At 35.8% G+C, this 9,853-nt stretch overlaps 1 protein-coding gene across 1 annotated transcript in view; it reads right to left on the bottom strand.

Annotated features, from left to right (window-relative positions):
• Positions 1-9,853, bottom strand: part of LOC107688667 (5-hydroxytryptamine receptor 1F-like) — a 21,867-nt gene that overhangs the window by 11,515 nt on the left and 499 nt on the right. The window lies entirely within an intron of this gene.

Genomic DNA, 9,853 nt, shown 5'->3' with positions numbered 1-9,853 from the left:
TCTCTCTCTCTCTCTCTATATATATATATATATATATATATGAAGCCCCTTTACTCTTCTCTGCACCCAATCTTCAAGAACTGCAATATTCACATGGATAATTTCAAAATTGTTCACTGTGAGAAGAACAAACAAACAAACAAAAAAACACACCAAGACGGTTCTACCACACACTTTTCAAGACTAAACACATGACTGCATTCAAGTCTTCTCAATACAGGGACTCAGACTGGTGTGAAATCACAAGACAAAGTCCATAAGCTCCTCACACTCTAAACCTATGCTGACAAATGCTCCCGAGTGGAGAGTTGCCAGTGCATAACACAGTATGTTATTGCTGACAAATGACTCTTGCACAACATAGTTATTGTGCCTCACTGTCACTGGATGAAGTCCAGAATTTTTTCTTTTCTCTAAAACAACGGTGAGATATAGAGGACTCTGAGGTAACCTTTCATCCATCATTTGCATGTCACATAAGGGAGAAAAATACAAAGAACTAATGGTAAAGTAACAAGTGAGCAGCCAATATGCTAATGACAGAAAACAATATTTGCCAATAACCAGCATCTAGCAAAAACTAGGATGATCCAGAAACCTCCAATAATTGTAAAGAAAATTAAATAATGACTCACACTGTGTTCTCATATGTTGAGATGGAGGCTTTCCTCTAGATTCTGAGGAAGCCCTTCATCAATCACTTGCATGTCATGCATGGAAGAAAAAAAAATATGAAGACCAACTTATCAAGTTTTCAGCCAATATGGTAATGAACAAAAACAATATTTGCCCATAACCGGCCAGTATGCTAGTGTGGAAGTTAGACATGATTATAAATAGCAAAGGATATGCTTGCATGATTGGAAAAACACCAAATTAGTGTTTATTATTCACTACAGTCTATGTTATTGTTATATATGCCACATAGGGAATATTAGTGATGTAAAACGGATTAGGCTATATATATATATATATATATATATATATATATATTTCTTATCTCTATTTCTGTGCTCCACTTGACTGCTATAATGACACCTTTTCTGTTATCATTGTTTTATGTTGCCATCCACATACTGTAGGTTTGTATCAGTATTTGTTTGAATAAGACTAAAACGGTCAACAATGCAACAGTTATGAATGAGTTTAGAGTGGATTTCTACAGGGATGCTCTGTGTATCTGTAAAACGCACATTCTCCTCATATAGCTATCTGACCAAATGAATTCATAATCACCATGAAACTGTTCATAAAAGACGCATCTTGAACAGTACATGCTATCAATCATAAAAACTCCAATGATTCAGATCAAGAATTTGTTAATGACATTTTTGATCTGATAAAATCATGTCTCATAAAACTCTTCCGTTCGCACGAGACAAGGAACGGGACTAGAAACAGAAAATAGCATAATACCGCAAGATAAATGATGCGCACATCGTTTTTAATTGAAAAGCGGACATATCCGTTTGAGTTTGAAAACTACCTGTGCCTTAATAAGCCAGTTTATTATTGCAATATTGGCAACAAGGCAAGCCATTACCGGGCAACAAACTTGATACAACTTTAAATGGACCAATAAACCGTCGTTAATGTCAGAGGAACTTCAAGAAACCTCTTGTTTAAACACCAAAATAGCATAAAAATGAAACAATGACTTACACTGAGATGCGATGTGTTGAGATGATGGCATTCCTCTGGAAGCGCACGCTGGAATGTGATGTTTCTCCTCACGAGACAGATGAGATGAAGGTCTTTCACAGGTGCACATGAGAGCGCAGCGCTCGAGCTCATACTGACATTCAACCAGGGTCGACCAGTTTAAGACGCACGTGCACAGTTGTGTAAATGGGCTACTAGACGGAGTGATTGCTTGATACATGTAATTTTAGTTAGTGTAAACGGTATCTATTATGCCTCTCTCTCTCTCTCTCTCTCTCTCTCTCCCTCTCTCTCTCTCTCTCTCTCTCTCTCTCTATAACAACAACAGAAAACAACTAGATTTGTAGCATCCCCCCCACTCAGAGAAGCAACAAAGACACAACTGATGACTTTCACTGGGAATATTCTATAGCTGAGGTTGTGCTTTAGCAGTCACCCTTTCAATGGCTTTTTACACATTTACTATACATTAATACTTTGCCTCAATAATGTCTTACTAATTAAATTTTTGAATTTGTAATGAAACAGAGCAAAACAGCAGAACTCTAAGTGTTTGAAAGGCTGGGTTTCAGAATAATGCAAAGCATCTTGAGGATGCAGTATCCAAAAATATAGATATTTTACTATAAACTCACTGACAGTCTACAGCAATCGTATCATATGATTCTGTTATTTATTTTTCCCCTGGGGTGATTTTTGGGAGCTTTTAGGAGCAAAAACTTTTTTTTTCACTTTTGCAGCTTACTGTTTCAAAAAAATTTTTTTTTTTTCCCTACCAGAGCAAAGTAAGTTTCTTGATTTAAAGAGTTCTGAAAGTCACAACGTGTTTCCAAAGTACAGTTTAAGTCTTTTATCTCAAAAGATCAAGGTTTGAAATGTAATTCCTTATGATATCACTTTTTTACTTCAGTTAAGATAAGTTTGCCTCTATGTTAAATGCTTTGAAAGGAAATGAATGATTAATTATTTGAAAAGAATGTCACCTTTGTGGTTTCTGTTTAAAGTACATTCGTTTTTCCATAGCTAGGTGACCTATTTTTAATCCAACAGTTACAATGAGGAGCTAAATATAATTTGTCTTCAAGGTTTACATGATGCATAGTAATACATTTCCTTTTCAGATATGTACATGTTTTGCATATGTTTCCATTCACCCAGAGTATAGAATATGTGAGAGTAAACTGGAAGCAGTGTATTTCAACAGCCAAGCTGCCTTTCAGACAATGGAGAAAAAGCGAAAAATGAGGGTTTGGGAATTTAATTAGTGGAGCTGTGGATGCTGAAAAGGTCAGACTGTCACTGTTAGTGGCCTTTGACTTTTTTGTGCATGCAACAGTAAGGCCTTTTTCATGAGTAAATTGGTCTCATCCTCCCTCTTTAGCTTGTGGTAAACTGTAAAATGTCTTCAATTAAATAGGCAGCTTCCAAAAACATCCAGAGAATCACTTTCCGTGTATCGCTGAGTTAGCATTCCCAGCCATCTCCATGAGCGTTTGGCCTTTGCCTAGTTCTAATCGCCTCTAATGCGATCTCAGTAGGGCTACATTTTAATTTTACAGAGAATGTAATGCATGCTGTAACCACCAGACATTGAGGTGGGCAAGTCTACCCAATGACTAGAAATGGCTGGATTGTGCTGTCTGCCTCAGCGGTCTCAGAGCGCTCACCAATGTCAAAATGATTGAGATCAATCAAATCAAAGATACCAGACTTTACTTCATCCTTGCACCACCAAAACATCACAGATTGGACATACAGAAAAAAAAAGAAAAAAAAATCTTCCTTTTGTTTTCCAGAAGAAAATCATGCAGGTTTGAAAGCACATGAGGGCGAATGATGGGTTCTAATTTTAACCCAATAGGTTTAGCCTGGAGCAAAGAAATGGATGGCACAAGACTGACATTTTGATAGGATAAAAGTTGCTAGAATGATGTTTCCTTATAAAACCGAGGGCGTTTTAACACAAATAGAAAATTGCTTACTGTAGTTGTCAGTCTATAAGTGTTCTAACCAAAGCCACATCACTTTAAAGGGATAGTTCACCTTCATTTGCTTGTCCCCATTGACTTCCATAGTATGAAGTCAATGGTGACCAGCAACTGAAGGCGAACTATCCCTTTAATAACAGAACAGCAACAAAACAAGCTATTTTAGAAGAAAGGAGGTTTCTTCTCTGTTTCAGCCACCTGCTGGGTGCTCTGTCTCAATGAAGTCAATTGCTAATACAGAAGCACGCGTTATGCAGCTAGACACAGATGCGTTTTGATCATTTCTCTTTCCCTTACTGTTTTTGTCAGGTATTGAGGCATTTTCAGACCCAGAGTTTGGGGAATACTCTCTCTCTCTCTGAAGTCAGTCCTTTCATCTTTGCTAAGCCCTTAGTTTTGTGACAAGTATCCGGGAACTGTTGCATAGTGCTGTAGGCACATGCAAATAATGCTAACTCTGAACAATGGACAAATTTTCTCTGTTGGTATATGCTGAGAAACCATTTCCCTGATGGTACTCTGTCTCTGCAGTATGGGTCAAATGGTTTGAGTGAGGAGCAAAACGTAATGTTTTTGATATATGGGCTTACGGAGGAATTATTTGGACAGTGGAAAATCAATCGTTTTGGCTGCTGGAAAAAAGTAAAAGCAAACCTATTGAAAGTCAATTTTGGACAATCAAAAAGGCACATTGAATATAGAGGTGAAGTGTTTTCTTGATGCGAAGATGCTTTCTCCTATCTCCGCTTAATATCCAAGGATGAGATTCGTACTGATTTTCCTTAAAAATGTGAACAATGTGAAACACTATGTCTCTGGGGATGCTATTAAAATACTGCTCTTTTTGTTCTCCTTGTTGTGTCCCGATCAGCGGACAGCCGCAAGGATGGGTGCTTCTCAAACAGAAGACTGTGTCCTCCCTAGTCCTATAGGCTCTCAGAAAAAAGGTACAAAGCTGTCACAAACTTTAAAAGCACATTTGTGACCCTGGAGCACAAAACCAGCCTTAAGTCGCTGGGGTATATTTGTAGCAATAGCCAAAAATACATTCAAAAGTAAAAAATTATAGATTTTTCTTTTATGCCAAAAATCATTAGGACATTAAGTAAAGATCATGTTCCATGAAGATATTTTGTAAATTTCCTACTGTAAATATATCAAAACTTAATTTTTTATTAGTAAGATGCATTGCTAAGAACTTCATTTGGACAACTTTAAAGGTTATTTTCTCAATATTTTGTTTTTTTGCACCCTCAGATTCCAGATTTTCAAATAGTTGTATCTCGGCCAAATATTGTCCTAACGAACCATACATCAATGAAAATCTTATTTATTCAGATTTCAGATGATGTATAAATCTCAATTTCGAAAAATTAACCCTTATGACTGTTTTGTGGTCCAGGGTCACATATTAGTACCTAAAGTAGACACCCATTCCTCCTCAGCATTAAATCCTAGAATGAGACTGTCTAGAACATTCGTATGACTACATCATACAGAATTCCACCACTTCTGTCATGGCACAAAAATGCTATTTAAAAATTAATTTTGGTAAAATACTTTTTAAAAACCTTTATTAAACCTGACTTTCTATTATTGCACTCCAGTGAATGAGAATTGTATGTCATAGGCAGTTTAGAGTTATGTGATTAACCTTACAACAAAAGAAAAACAAACAAAAAATTATTTCTTGCCTTGTATTTCATAATGAATTTGGGCAAGTTCAGTGCCACTCGTTTTCTGTAAAAATTTTTTTTCATAAATCAGAATGTGTGCGAAGGATTGTGAGTGAGGAATGCAAAGGATACATTTGATGCATTCTTCAAAATATGCAGAATAAGAGAAACAAAATGAAGGCAGCCTTCCAAGGATCCTCCAAATTGAGACGGCCTTCGATGGTGAGATATTCAGCCTTACTAAGATGCAGCCTTGCGTTTGAGAGGCACCCTTTGACTCCACCAGTGGTCTGAGTTTGGGGTGGGACTATTTGTCTGACCAAAACCTTGAGAACAACAATATGCATGCTAATAAGCAACTAGTTAATAATGAAAATTGGTCTGTAAAATAACATGTTACTGAAAATTTGTCCGATCTGAGACAGGGTCAACACCATCAAAGTAGCACAAGGGCAATTCGAGAGCAGTTGGCTGGCCCATTCTGTGCAGTATTCTGTGTGTATTGTCACATGTTAATCAAAATAAAACTGGTAAAAATATAGATAAATCTTGTGTACAATTATGTTGAACTTTATTCTTGTACATACGCATGCTGTATTAAGCAGTACATAAAGTATTGAATTAAAAGTGTTTCTGTTGCTTCATGAAAATGTCTGAAACATTGGTGTATTTGCCAAATATTGCATCTAATTTACTTTATCTGTGATAAAGAATGCAAACCATGTGCAAATGTCACTACGGCAAGCAGAAAGTGTAGAAATACTTCTCTTACTATTGCTGCAGCCTGCAGTTATATGCATACTGTTTCTTTATGCATTGCCTGAATGACCTGCTGTAACAGAGCACACTGCATAAACTAAAACTATACCCCACAATGCAATGCACATTACTTGGCTTTCCATTTCATGTGTACATGAGCTATAAGTAAAATCAGCTACACTTGCATTTTTCAGCTCCTATTTTTCCACAAAACTGGATGCAAAATACAACTAAACACGCGATGTGATGAGATTCTAAAAAACATGTTTATTGCATATTAATGGTAACTAATGCAGTATTTAAAGGGGTCATATGACATTGCTAAAAATAACATTATTTTGTGTATTTGGTGTAATGAAATGTGTTTATGTGGTTTAAGTTTCAAAAAACACATTATTTTCCACATACTGTACATTATTGTTTCTCCTCTATGCCCCGCCTTTCTGAAATGCGTCGATTTTTACAAAGCTCATCGGTCTGAAAAGCGAGGTGTGCTCTGATTGGCCAGCTATCCAGTGCGTTGTGATTGGCCGAATACCTCAAGCGTGTGACGGAAATGTTACGCCCCTCACCATACTGAGATGCCCTGTCCTGGCGCGACGAGACAAAACCAATAAAACCCATTACAAACGAGGCATTTGGCGCCGAAGGGGAAACAGGGGAACTGAATTCACCGGAACACCGGCATTGTTGGCTACTCTCCGGGAAACAGTCCTCGTCCTCCGTAAAATGCGTTACACATATCTGAATATTTGGTTTGAACTTTTCTGGAACAATGTTGTAAATAATACTTAACCACTGATTTCTAGTCGTGTCCTCTTTTGGAAGGCCAAACAAAGTAGTTTCGCTTTCACAACCAAACACACAGCGTCTCCACAACATGGCGGCGGCGGCAACAGCAAAAATAAAAGTTATGCCCTCTTTCTTTGCGTGAACATTTGGGCGGTGTTATGAAAATCTCCCCACATCGTGACGTAGACATGTGGGGGCGTGTTTAAACGAGGCGTTTTAGGAGGGCGTGGACGAGTCTTAACTTTTATAAAGAATATCTATTTTGAGGGGTTTGAGACTTTAGTCTTTGCACCTTTAGGAATCTTATCTATTTACGAACAGCTTGTAACACTCCAAATCGCATCATATGAGCCCTTTAAGTGTTGTAGTAAGTTTTCATTCCAAACAATTTTTTCCTATTTACTTTTGATGACGCCAGTGCCACAGAAATTACAGCTAATTATTTACAGAGTGTGGCAAATATTTTCAGAAAATATCAGTTTAGTTCATTGAAAACTCAATGACACTTTTTTTTAAATAAAACAATATTTGAATGAAATCCCACTGAATTTACTTAATATATTTGAATTGATCTGTGGTATTTAATTGCATTAATTAACAATCATGTTACTCAGATTTTTTTCACTCTTTGCATTTCCTTCCTTTACAGTATGCCTTGAACTTAATAATAGTAATTCATGTGCTGATGTATTAACAGCTGATGTATTAACTCACATGCCACCACTTCATATAATCATAATCTCTCAGATATGTTTGTCAAACAGCGTAAGTTTTATTTAATGAAAATAGCACAAGGTTGAAGTGTGATGCAGTGGCTGCTGCAGCCCTGCTTTAGGACAATGGGGAAATAAGCACACTGATAAGCCCAGTAGAATTACACTCAAGATGAATTAAAATGTCAAACAATTCAATTCCAACAAGCAAGGGAATGAGGAGGCTGATTATCTGAGCCACCAGGTGTATTTTCACAAGTAACGTCAAAGCAGTGCCTCCTGTTTACTAATGAGAGTTTATTTTAGCATTTTAATTAGATATGCACAACCTACCGTGACACTGACAGTCATTGATTAATGTGGAACTTCCTAGTCAAGAAGAGCATATTATGTGACACTCTCCTAATTCATTCAGTTTCCAAATCATAATTAAAATGACCCTGGGATTAAATATGACTAACATACATCTAACCATCTAATACACATTCAATTTAAAGAGATAGTTCTCGATAATGAATCATTTACTCACCCTCATGTCATTCTAAACCCATTTGAATGTCTGTCCTCCAGAAAACACAAAAGATAATGTTTGGCTAAATGTCTAAGATGCTCTTTTCAGAAATGAATGGTGGTTAATATGTCGAAACAACATTAAAGGCAAGATAATTGGTGGATTGTGGCATACATTAGCTATAATATGGCTTCAAAAGACTTGAAATATTGTGCACGAGTCATACTGACTTTGTTTTAGAGATTTTCACAGCATGGAAAGGAGCAGACTGTCGGACTAAAATCTCATTTTGTGTTTTATGGAAGAAAAGCAGAGAGGTTTAGAATGACATGATGGTGGATAACTGATGACAGCATCATGAACTGTTGCTTTAATAATAGATAGCAATGAAGGTAGCTTTTCTTTGGCCTTTCATATGCTCTGTCACAATAAATACACATGGTACAGTTCTGTACATCCAGTGACATGAATACAATTATGAATTATTTATTTCAGTGCACTGATATGATTTTGTCCTTGTTCTTCATTCATGTATGTTTTTTTTTTTTTTTTTGCATTTTACAGGTCATTAAATCATACAGACTGACACCACACAGGCAGCACATTTTTAGAGCTCACACATTATTCTGAGTTCATAAGTGCATTTTTTCTGGCAAAACAAATCCTTTCTGATGTTATGTCGGACATATGAATGTATGAACTCAAATGGTCAGCACCACTGTTATATTTAAAAGGTTATACACGTGAAAGTAGCCAGAAAAAATGTCCAGGGCATAATCACTTGGCATAATTGCAATGCATCACATCATGTTTGATTTCCACTTTCACAATTACTGTCAATTCTAGCTCTCCTTTGACAATAATACAAAAAAATCCCGGTTGGTCATTTGCGTTTTGAATGGTCTTCATGTTCTGCTTCAGTGGGAAATTAACAGAGCTCGCATAGAAACCTCATGCTGTGAAACTCACAATTAAAGCTTTAACCTTTGTAGGATTTGAAATGATTACTTACTAATCATCATGCCAGTTTGTTATCTGAAGCATTGCAGATTCTTTTAAACATTTGGCTGAAACACTTGCCTGAACACTATTTTTGGGAGGTCTTTGGGAGGAAACTGTCAGATTTAAAAAAGAGAAAATATTAAAATCATAAATCTTTTACCTCAGTGAATCAAAGATGTGGCACTTTTTGAGAAACTGCTCTATTTCACAGTTCCTTTGAGGACGGACTGACAGCAGCTGGAGGGCTTGTTGAGACTAGAATTAAAAATTTCTTATTAGGTTTAGCTTTATACACAGAAATTAGAAATAATATTAATGGGGAGACTATGAGTTTAACCAATTAGAAATGAGCAGCAAATAATTATTTTAAAAGTAAAGTCGATTTTAAAAAATCAAACCATGTCCAAATTTTAAACTGATGTCTATGTTTATTATAGTGTTAAACACCACAATGCATTATTCTGAATAAATTCTAACAAATAACAGCTTAAGAAATTTTGAAAAAATGATAATTACTTTTATTAAAAATGTGTTTATTTTGAATGAATTATGAAAAATGATGAAAAAAACTTTTTATTGAAAACATTAATATAAAAATGATTGCAACTAATTCTAAATTATGAAAAACATGAGAATGTGGTATTTCATAAAATGTTTTTTATTAAAGAATCATTATTAAAAATACAGAAAATTATGAAAAACACGAGAATGGGATATTCAGAAAGTTTTCATTAAAAAGCATTAATATTA

Source organism: Sinocyclocheilus anshuiensis, unplaced genomic scaffold (assembly GCF_001515605.1).
Source record: "Sinocyclocheilus anshuiensis isolate Anshui unplaced genomic scaffold, SAMN03320099.WGS_v1.1 scaffold834, whole genome shotgun sequence".
Taxonomy (NCBI): Eukaryota; Metazoa; Chordata; class Actinopteri; order Cypriniformes; family Cyprinidae; genus Sinocyclocheilus; species Sinocyclocheilus anshuiensis.
The sequence above is the reverse complement of the archived record's forward strand: the minus strand, read 5'-3'. Positions and strand labels throughout refer to the sequence as shown.